Source organism: Sinohyriopsis cumingii, chromosome 3, assembly GCF_028554795.1.
Source record: "Sinohyriopsis cumingii isolate HCF-2022 chromosome 3, ASM2855479v2, whole genome shotgun sequence".
NCBI classification, from domain to species: domain Eukaryota; kingdom Metazoa; phylum Mollusca; class Bivalvia; order Unionida; family Unionidae; genus Sinohyriopsis; species Sinohyriopsis cumingii.
The window spans coordinates 101,846,835-101,858,937 of NC_142963.1; the positions used below are offsets into that span (position 1 = coordinate 101,846,835).

General features: G+C 33.8%; 1 protein-coding gene across 1 annotated transcript in view; it reads left to right on the top strand.

The window, feature by feature from the left end:
- The first annotated feature begins 9,330 nt into the window (after positions 1–9,330).
- Positions 9,331–12,103, top strand: part of LOC149803410 (uncharacterized) — a 39,982-nt gene continuing 37,209 nt past the window's right edge. Inside the window, exon 1 of the mRNA XM_089953108.1 lies at positions 9,331–9,548. The gene's annotated coding sequence lies outside the window, so the exon portion shown is untranslated. The remainder of the gene's footprint in view (positions 9,549–12,103) is intronic.

Sequence of the window (12,103 nt, forward strand, 5' to 3'; positions counted from 1 at the left end):
AACACTCTTTTTTAAGAATATATCTAATGGACAAGCCAAAAAACAGAATGAATTTAATTCTACAAAATTTTGGTACAAGAACATTTGCTTATGACACTATACAAATATAATTGATAATGAAATAACTTTTTTTTTTTTTTTAACAGTGCAAGGGAGATAACTCCAAAACATCACTGTACAATATGTGATCTAGGGGAAAGAATTCTAACATGACAATTCACCAACTTTGTATAACATCAATACATAGCTTTAAGCCAGTAAAGAAAAAACAAAAATGCTGTAGTAATATAGAGTTCTCAATGACAGGATTATCAAGCCAGACTCTCAGTTTCAAGGTCACGACTACAGTTTCCAACATAATGGAATCCCAATTTATTCTGTCTGAAAATGTGGCAGTGGACTTGATTAGTCATGATCCAACACAAAGCAGATATTAGCTGTAACTTACCATATCACAAAAGAATTCATCGAAAATGGGGTCTAATCCTATGACTTAACAGCTGCACATGGGGCTTAAATATCAAGGCCAGATCCATCTTGGAGAGAAACAACAGGTTATGGGATGATTTACTTATTCATGATTTGCTGCATGCAACATTACACTAACAAAAATAGCTGTTACACCTGTAGTTGCAATTAATGAAGTGACTGCAGAATAATTCAATATTGCCCACACAGCACAACACTTTCTTAGTTATTTAATCCCTAAATTCCTCTCAAGAACAACCCACATCAAATACCAGCATCATTATCTTAACTTCCTAGACAGATGGTTAAAATTACTTAACCATAACGTGTTCATCCGCCAGTCACCTTGTATCATCTCCCAAAGTTTGGAGTTGGTGTAGGACAGGCTGCAAGACACAAAAGTCACATTAATTCCTTAAGGATACACATATGCATGCCACGCTTTCTTAAATAATCATGCTGACAATAAATACAAACAACAGATTATAAATTCTCCATCGTAATGACACAAGTTTACAATACAAGGAAATACTGTAAATATTAACCACATTTTTACATGCAACATTTTTGACAAAAGTATATGTATATGTGTGTACTCACATTAAAAGGGAACCCCACAATAATGCAGCAGTTTGGGTCCTTAACTCACCATGAAACAAACTGCAGCATAGTGAGAATGATGTAAAATTTGATGCATGTGTATTGAGTTGAGAAGGGAGCAGTGGAATAAATAAAACACCATGTAAATAAAACTTTACTATCTGCCAGTTATAATCTGGCTTAGCATAGCCCCATGCTCAAAAAAAATTGTCACTGACTTATAAGAACATTAATTGTGGTCTGTAAGCCAAAGGTATCTGAAACTTACTGGTGACTAATTATTTTTGTTTCTCAGCTTGGCTGATGTTTTGAGCAGCATTAGTGAATAAGGATCAAATACAAACAAGGCCAGGAACTGCATGCAAGCTCAAGATCAAAGCAACACTTGCAAAATATGCAACTTTGTAAATCTATGTGACCTTAAGTATGTCAGACTCAATTATTTTATATATGGTTTCTAAATGATTCATCGAATGTAATAAGAAAAGCCATCAAGAGGTTTAGGAAATATATGCAAATAAAAACCTTTAACCTAAACCTTAAGGCAAATTTTATATAAGTGACCTTGACCCCACTGTCAAAGGTGCAAGAAATCACATCACCAACTAAACTGACTTAGGTTCATACTGGTTTAACTCAAGTATGTCCTTAGCCAAACATGGGTTTAGAAATATTACCAACTGAGAAACAAAAGAAAACTTAAAATATTTTTATGATTATAACTTTGATCAAATGTCAAAGTGCCAAGCAAGCTTGTCGTAGAATAAATTGTCTTAGCTTCATAATGATTCATGGTAAATAAGAGAAAATCCATTGGAGCCTTTAGGAAATATAAGAAAGCCCGCAAACTTGAAAGAAAACCAAAATGCAAGTGTCTAATGACTGACACTCACCTCAAGTCAAAGGGGCGAGTGTCACACCTTCATAATGACTCATGCCATGGTTGCTAAGAACCTATCAAGCAAACCTATAAGCAAATGAAACACTTTAACCCAAGTTTTAACAAATTGATGACCCAAAGGATGATGCCAGTTGGAAATGTGACTGCTGTGTCTTGCTTTCCCATAATGCAGGCAAAAGAAATGCCCGCTGCAATTACATGGCTGTGTCATATCTGAATTCATGTAATAATGAAATCTTAAAGGCCTTTTCAATAAGTGTTGTCTCACCCTGGTAGGAACTCGTCTGTGTATCTTTTGCACATGTGTTAACTGCCATTCTACTTCTGCAGGCTATGTGTTACAACAGTCTGCTATGACCATATGCATAATGACATTACTTTCCAAATTTCTATGACAATAATTCTGACTTTTAAAATCACCTACATACCAAACAACACAGATTTACAACTAATTTACTAAACAATTTATGTTCATGTCAATTGCAGTCTTAATAAAAAATATAAACTCTTCAGTATATATTGTTCTTTAACCTTATATTCAAATCTCAGTCTGTACATGATTTAAAATGTCACCTTATGTCATTAATTTGACAATCACTTCATATCTTTTTCTTATCAACGCTGACTGACCACACAAAGAAACACCTCTAAGCACACATACATGTATTGTGTATATTTTAGAAACAATTCCTTTCAAAAAGAAAGTTCTTCTACAATAATATTCCACAATTCTAAAACGAATGGAATGCACTGAATATATGGTGGCTGCTTCAAGGTCAAAACCCCAAAATCAAACAAATTCTTGTCAGTAATGGCCAATTGTCCTTGCACTTGAAAAAAATATTAATGCTACCTTTCTAAGATTACATTGAAACTGAAGTCTAATGTACAAAAGAACTATAATAGCAGGCTTCACCCAACCTGAAAAGAGTAAAAGGAGAGTCAAGAAGAAAAATAATAATTTACAACAAAGTCTCCCACTATTATATATGAATGTTTCGAATTTAATCAGGGGGTGGGTGGGGGTATATTGTGAAGGTAAGGTCATAGTTTTTTTCTTCTCTTTTCTAAGTTATTTTTCAAGTGAATCTTATGAGACAGAACACACAATTCTAAATTATTTTTTAATAATGTATTTGTATATTTTTTCTCGGAAATTATATATTTAGATACAGCAACAAAAAGTACAGGATAAGCAGCTTTATATTTGTAAGCCAATCTGAGGAGATAGGAAAATTAATGTCTTTTTCTTCACTCTTCAACTGTCGCTTTTGCCTTCATTGACAAACTGAACGCAAAGGTCATTGTAAATTTTGGAACGTTACACTGATTGCGGGTCCAAATATTCATTGACAATGACACATGATTGCATTTTCTGATCATTTGATGACACAAAATTAACATACTGTATGCCAAACACTGTAATTCCTGTAATTCTCTTTGCTCATTTGAAAAGTTCTTCCTTTTTCCCACAAAAATTCTGCCCATGATGTCTTAGGTAATGTTTAAGTTCTGGGATTTTACACCTTTCCAAAGCATTGTCGGTTTAAATAGTTCATTGTAACACTTTATAATCAAAGTCAATAAAGGCAGCCCCCAGAAGTTGCGTAATTAATGACAGCACCCCTTTCTAAGAGAAGTAATTAACTTATTGAAAAGGTCTATAGTGGTGTTCAAATGGTACAAATACAGTAAGATCAAGCATTTATATTCCCTAAAAGAGCCTTCACACTGCCACTAACTGAAGAAACCTGTTTGAAACTTAATTTGACCTGAAATGAAACCAACTATCTGATTCAACTTTCTCTTCAGCCATCTTTAATTGGCAACACTGTTAACAAAAGTCTCAATACCAAACTCATTCACGATATGATGATCTGAATGATTTGCATAATATGGATTGAAAATAATTTTATATGGAAAAAATGAAACAAACTATTTTGCAACAGCATAATAATCAAACTTTCCCTAAATACATGTATTACAAAGCTGTATTATGACAGGACAACAGAAATGCAGAAGTGCTGGTTGGCAAATACATACAAGCTTAGTGCAAAGTCAGCTAGATACTACATTCTAAATTATCTCTACCAGCTACTATGTATGACATGCAAAAAACTTCAGATCTGCTACTTTCATCACCCTATGGTCTGAAAATTTGCTGAATGTCACTTTTGAAATCTCTTATGTTTTTATCTTTCAGTATCATGGCTCATTTGCTGCTTAAGTCCACACTGAACTGATTTGCTGCTAAAGTCCACTGTTTCCACACTGAATTGATTTGTTGTTCAAGTCCATTGTTTCCACACTGAATTGATTTGCTGCTAAATTTCAGTGTTTCCACACTGAATTGATTTGCTGTTCAAGTCTGTTGTTTCCATAATGAATTGATCTAGTGCTTAAGTCCATTGTTACCACACATAATTGATTTGTTGCTTAAGTTCAGTGTTTCCATACTTAACTGATTTGAGTCCATTGCTTCCACACTGAATTGATTTGCAGCTTAAGTCCATTGCTTCCATACTTAATTGATTTGCTGCTTAAGTCCAGTTTCCATACTTAATTGATTTGCTGCTTAAGTCCATTGCTTCCACACTGAATTGATCTTCTGTTGAAGTCCATTGTTTCCACACTGAATTGATTTGTTGCATAAGTCCACAATGAACTGATTTGCTGCAAATCCAAAATCTGTTTTTTCTGAAGATGAATCACCGTGACTAAAGCTCATTGATATCTTGATAATTTTCAGTTACCTGAAAGCAAACTACTTCCATCTATACCTCTTAAGTTCTTTACTTGTTCTATTATTATTCTGGGTGTATGTTATTTTTTCACCCCCTCTCCATTAAATAGAACCGATTTGTTTCGAAATGTCAAAAGAAGTTAAGTTACCCATTTTTATACACAAGCATCAATATGACTGGTTTAAAATAGCAGGTAGAAATGGTAATAAAGTTATGAAAATCAGCACATTAACTACTCGTAATTAAGAAGCAATATTCAAAGCTGCTATACTCAGTATCTAGCATGCTTTATGCATCTGAGGTTTAAAATCATTAAATTTTAGTGCTGATGTGCATGCAATTTACAGATGATATCCCCACATAGTCAAGCATTTGGAAATATGGTGATTCTAAATAACTTCAGCTCACCTTCCTCCCAAACTGTATGTATCACATCTCATGGAACTTTAAGTCAGATGGGATTAGAAGACAGGAATCTAAATAAAACTGGAAAGCAAACCTTTTCATTTGCTAAAAACTACTGAGAGGAAACGAACTGGAAGGCAAAACAGAATCCTCTCATTATATAGTTAGCAAAATAACAATTTTTATATATTAACATCAAATTTACAGAAGTAGGGATAGTATAGTCATTTCTGCAAAAAATAGTGAAAAATAGGGAGTCTATAAAAAACAACAGGTAAAGCAGGTAAACTAGGGCTGCTGGAATGACTGCATAAGTCTTGCAATAAATACTACTAAAGAGTCTTACAATCAGGTAAAATATGGACTCAATTGCCTCTTAGAAATTTCTGAAATTTATCCCTGATGCTGATTTAGATATACCATCAACAAAATCGTTTTAAAACCCTAAGGTGGCTTCCATTTCAGCCGAGAACATAATTTCAGAAGGGTTTACTAGTTTATAAATCCTTACATGGTTTGGCTCCTAATTATCTTAAATGTAATTTTTAATTTGTTAAACATGGACACATGTATGAACTTAGAGTCATGTAAAACAAATGTTATATTTACCTAAACCAAATTCAGAGTTATATAAGAAGAGTTTTGCTTTTTCTGGAGCCAAACTATGGAACTGCATACCACCTTAAAGTCAGCTGACACATGCCAAGCTTTCAAAAAGCTTCTTAGTCAACATCTACAGAAACAATAATTTTTATGATATTGTTTTATTCAGCACTACTACTTTTTACAAGATTGCTATCATGGACTCACCTATAATGTTTTACATGTTTGCTACTATTATTCATATGAATCATGTATTTACTTATCCTTGAAACCTTGTACATATTTTATTGTAGCAGTAGATCAGTTATTGAGTTTTTAACAGCATTTCTTGTCTAAAGAACCCCATCTTGTAAATATTGTACATTATATGTATATATCTGTACAAATGTCATTGTAGAAGGTCTCATGGAAGATTGGTCAGTTGACCAAATAAGCTTCTTTAAATAAAATTGTTATTATTATTATTATTATTATCATAAACATGGAATTTCATTTTCTGCAGGGCTTAAAAACTTCACCAGAAAACGACCAACCTGAAAATATTTCCAAATAATTTTGTCACAACGCTTTACAAAATGTACATGAAAGCATATGTACAGGTGTCTTTAAAACAAAAAAGTCTTCATCCATTCAAACCATAGTGGTCAGGTTAGGTCATAGATGTTGTGTACAATGACCTGTATTTTAACAAGTACATGCATTGTGGGTAAATTCAAAATAAAATTTGGATATGTTATACTTCATCAAATTAAGATGAAGTTTTAAAAAGCAGAAAATTTAAATTGCTTATTCTGGTGTTAGCTGATTGACTATTTATAGCTATTTCCAATTACATCAATACATTTTAGTACTCATATTTGTCAGAATTATTAACAATATATAGCATCTGCAGTCCTCATCTGAACTCATATGGCCAAAATACATGGTATAATGCCCAAGAAGGACACAAAAACCTTAAAGTAAATAAGCTCAGGCAAAAGGTGAATAACTGTAAACAGATTTTTGAAAATGGCATTGGACCTGGTTTCCAAAACAGTTTTTTTCACCATAATTTATACTCACATGATTGCTTGTTGAATAGAATATTGGGTATTTATGCAAAGCAAATACCCCAAATCTTCTGTATCTGGCCCAATTCTAATTTTAGCACAGGTTTGAGGCAAGTAACTGAAAGCTGACATGTTCAAACTGCATTTGATCCTCTTAATCTGCAAAGCATATATTTTTGGAAAAAGCAATATGCCCTTTTAAAAGATGATTTTGACAATTGTTACTAATGCACCTTGCCTGAAATTGAGTTTTGAATTAAGTTATCAGGTTTGTCATCCAAGCCTGATGATGCATTTCCAACATTGTGGACACAGTTAATGATGTCATTGTTACACTCTTCGAATTGTTAAACAACAAAAGTATCTAAGCTTTTGAAACAAAATCAGCATGCATGAGAGCTTTTGCATAACTTTTCAATTATTTGATACATGATTTGAAAAGAACTGATAAGCCAACTTAAAAGATGTGAATTTTTGAGCTGATTTCTTGCCAACCTAGTAAGTTTTGACCACAGATTTAAGCCTTCATCATCTTGGGGATGTATTAAGTATTTTCTCCACTTTTAATTTAGTGTGTTTTCAGGTACAAGGATAGATGAAATTGTGCAAATGAAGAGTAACACATATTAAGATTGTTTTCTGGGTTATGCTTTAATTTTTTAGTAAATCAAACCATGGTAAATTATAATGAACAACACAAAACAATTTACCCGAAATAAATGTACATCAGATGTTTTCATCCCCATTTATGTTCACTTGATCAAATGGATGAATATCAAAGCATCTTCTTAAGTACAAGGTATTATAAAAATATTTTCATTTTGGATAGGTGTCACCACTGCCCTCTGCTGAAGAAAAATCTACCACCATGTCGGCCAATTCTGCGCAACGATACGTCATTTTTGTAAACACTGGATCACGTGCTATTTTGGGTCAAAAATCCATTTTGTATCCAGAAAGAACAATCATACATGAATTAAGAAAAGTGATATTCATAAAGTGTACAAAAATATCCCACATTTAAACTCGAAATGCACATGAAAATGTGATTTCTAAATGGCAACGTGAAGACCCACTCCATGACCTTCTTGAACCTGTAACTCAGAAAATCTGATTTACTAGGCATCCTTTAGAATCATACAAATAAAATACATTATATAAAAGATGGAAATGTGTACCTTAAAACAAAACTGTATTTTAATCCAAGTTTCCAATTTTGCAGGAAGTTGTCCCACACGTACAAAATCGTCTACTACCCAACATGTGTACTTGCTGCTAGAACACAAATTCTCAACAAATTCCCTGGCGTATAGTCTTTCTAAATTCTGTAGTAATTTTTCCCCATCAACAAGACGTTGTAAACACATTACATCCTATTCATTGTTGTTTCTCTTCCACATAATGGCTTATTTTTCATAAAATGTTGAACTTTACTAACTTTTTTACAAGATTGGTTTAGTTTGCTTAATATCTCTTGCCATTTATTGGCATTTTTACATTGAATTTTGTAAAACTAGCTATAAACCTGACCTAATTACTAGACTGAACTGCTGACAGAAACAGTCCAGAGTAATATATTTCATTTCTGTAGCCCGATGGATAAACATTATATCTTTTCAAAGCTATGCGCAGAATAGACCGACATATCGCGAGTCAGGAAAACAGGCTGGTGGTATCCTGTGTCCAAAATTAATATTATTTTTAACTGAATATTCTGATGACAATTGCATCTTTTCAAATAGTAAGCATTGCTGTATTTTATTTTTGTCAATCGCTCGATTTCGGTATGCGTTTTGCTTCAATATTGGAAATGAAAACCTTAGGTGCACAGAAATGCCTGACAGCAGTGTACTGATAGCCAAGTTTTAGTTCCTGAAATTCTAAATTTGTGCTGCTTTTATGTATTTGCTTTTGATCTCCTCTTGACATAACATAGTATGGGTTATGGTGGTGTAAAATAATTTCATAATGTGAGGCCAATAAAAAAGAATACTCGATGAAAATAAATTTTTTTCGAGTACATTGGCCGGGGCATAGCTACTGGTAGGCTTGCCCAAATTTTTCTTATCGCTTTTGACTTGGATCTAACTGTTATATGCAGCCAAATATATCTTCATTACTGTCAAATAATGATCATAATATTTTAGAAATGTAATGTCCTACCGATGTGCACGCAATCTTTATGAGTTACCAAACGTTTATTAACGATGAAGTAACGTCGAAGCTGATCATGACGGTATGGTAAACTGGAGTGCACGTGCATAGGTTCATAAATCTGCACTATTTAAGGAACGTATTAAAACTAATCCTCTTTTATACAACGGAATATATTAACGTTTACATTTTTAAAAATACATATCACGGCATCTAATTTCAAGCCATTTGCGGTAAAATCAACGATTAATAGCCGTGCGAACAATTTCATCTGCTAATCCTCATTGCCGCCATACGTCGGAAAGCTTATTTTTTATTGGTCAAGAAGTATCACTCGGCTCAAGAATTGTAACGCCAATGTGAAGACAGCCGAGTAATCCGAAACTAATAGGCAAAACGTGTACCTGTGGCCTAGATCACGCCCCCTTGTTGTTCATACGTAACAGGTGCCAAATAACATACCAAGTGGTTGTTGATTGTTGTCGCGCTCTCTCTACTGTGATGTTGAGGAAATGATCTGAAGTACCAAGTACTCCATTCGTTTAACCAGACTATCATCGAGCTATCTTCTATACTGTTGATTTTTGTCATAAAGGAAAGCGAACTGTAACGTCGTCAGCTCAGGTGAGAAAATCGTTATAGAAGGAAGTTTTATATTTCGAGCTTGGTACCAGTATATTACATGCATGTATACATTTGTTTCGTGCAACGGCACGATAATCAAGCACTGCTTATCAATGTCATTCAGATTAAAGTTTGTTGTTGGATTTTCTTCGGTTTTGATTTCGAAGGAACATATACTTCTAGGAACAAAGTGGCATAGCAGACACTTTCAGTAATATGGGCAATTTTGCTTACCAAACGGGCACTCTTTGTAAAGAAAATGGGGCCGGGGGGGGGGGGTTGTGATAAAAAGGACTTCATGCAGATGGTTATATGTAAAATGCCATCTTTTTGTGAATTGAAATAGATAAAGACACATTTATGTATCCATCCTACATTAGATAAATATAAAAATTCAGCGTAATACATATAAAACGGGGATGGGCAAAGGAAGCACATAGGGCAGACAGTTAAGCACTGAAGGAAAATAGGGGTGCACCCCTGTATTTCTTTCTAGCCGCAGCACTGTTAAATTGCTATTCTGAGACTACCCAATCGAAAAGTGTGAAACATTATCAACATAAACTAGGTAATACTTTTTTTTTTTTACAGATACAAAGAAATAGGAAATATCTTTAATTTTTTGGTCAGTGTTTCTAAAGAAAATATTGAAGTGATGTTATATCAAAGAAACTCTCCGAGTTTGTATCTATCAAATGATCAGAGGTCCCAGGCTTAAAATAACACCCATTCAAAATAAAGATATACTAAGATTGTTGAAATCCATTGAGTATCAGTAGATATAATGGCTTAGACAGTACTGAAATGTGAATCAAAACACTGCCTCCATTATGAAATACACTTTAAAAAAACTGGACATCTGCTAAAGTCACAACTCTCTTCAGAAATGGGGCAAAAGATGAATCAAATTTTCTGCACTTCCCATACCTTAAGTATTACTAAATTCTCTTGTCTCTATACCTATTTTATTACTTTTTATCAACACTTTATTTCTTTTACAATAATGAGTCAGGTTTTTAGAAATTTCCACTCCCATCAAATGTCTTGAACAAATGTTACTAATTTTTCACAAGTGGCCATGTGGTCTAAAGCGCTGTCCATTACGGATCACTGCCATCTCACCTCTGTCTGCATGGGTTTGAGTCTAGGATTTGGCCAATGGTGGGTATGTGAGAAAGCTTGCCAGTAGCTTCTCGTGGGTCAGTGATTCTTCCTGGGGTTTTCCTGGGTTCTTCCTCCACCATTAATACTGGCCGCCATGGATAGCCTAGCGTGTGCTGACAAATGGCGTTAAACCCCACAACAACAACTAATTCTTCATCTCAAGAAATAGATAATGCCAGAATCTTCTTGGTGTATTATTGTTAGATTTTAGAAAGTCATGTGACCTGGTCAGTTGCAGTATTTTGTTGCAGTTATTACTAATTTATAGTTGCTAAAAAGTAATATCTTTTTGTGCATATTTAAATAGCAGATAATGAATCAATAGTTCCAACATCATTTTAAGTGATGCATGCCCTATTTACTATAGGGATTCTTCAAGGGTAAATTTTACAGCCACTTTCTTTTTACTGTTGGCCCATGGTATCAGACCAGTCTAATAATAATTTTACATACATTGACATTTTAATATAGAAATTGTCTCGCCAAATCATATTTTGCAGCTTTTAAACACAAATGTTAACACCCATTTGAACCCAAAATATAATTTTGTAGTTTCTTTTTTTAAAGACAAATTTGCCATATTTAACTGCTTCCAGTCGGAGATAACATTTATTTTATGTACTTGATGTATTTTGTGTGCGATTTGGATTTTTAACATAGCTTTAACAATTTTTCAGTCATATCACTATGATGTCTGTAGTGTGGCAGTTTATAGTGGTGTCTAGCACTGGGTCATCATACCGCAAACATGTAGCATGATGTCCTACCCAGTCACATTATCCTGATACCAGGTTGACCAGTCCTAACACTATCCTCTTAATGCTGAGCACCAAGTGAAGCAGCTTTGGTATGACTCAGCTGGGGATCAAACCCACAAATTCCTGTATCCAAGGCAGATGCTCTAATCACTAGGTTACAGGAGCGGTTGATGTATTTTATTGTCTATAATGCAAGTAATGTACATTGTAATACATCTTGACATTATTTGATGAGCACCACAAGCATATATATATATATATATATATATATATATATATATATATATATATATATATATATATATATATATATACACACACACACAGAGAAAGACTATATGTAGTTAATGTCTTTGCCTAAAGCAAAATTTGCCATCACCATGCACATATGGCAATTTCTTGAAGGGTACTAGTGAAGGAGTGGACATTTTGTCAAGAGACATTAAAAGTATACTAAATTTTCATGTCTAGATTTTACCAACTGAACTCAAGTCTTGATTTAAGTATAGACTCTAGCAGTCTGTGTGCCTTAAGCTTGACTAATAACTGCCCAATCAAGTGTATTAAGCTTGACTAATAACTGCCCAGTCAAGTGTCTTAAGCTTGACTAATAACTGCCCAGTCAAGTGTCTT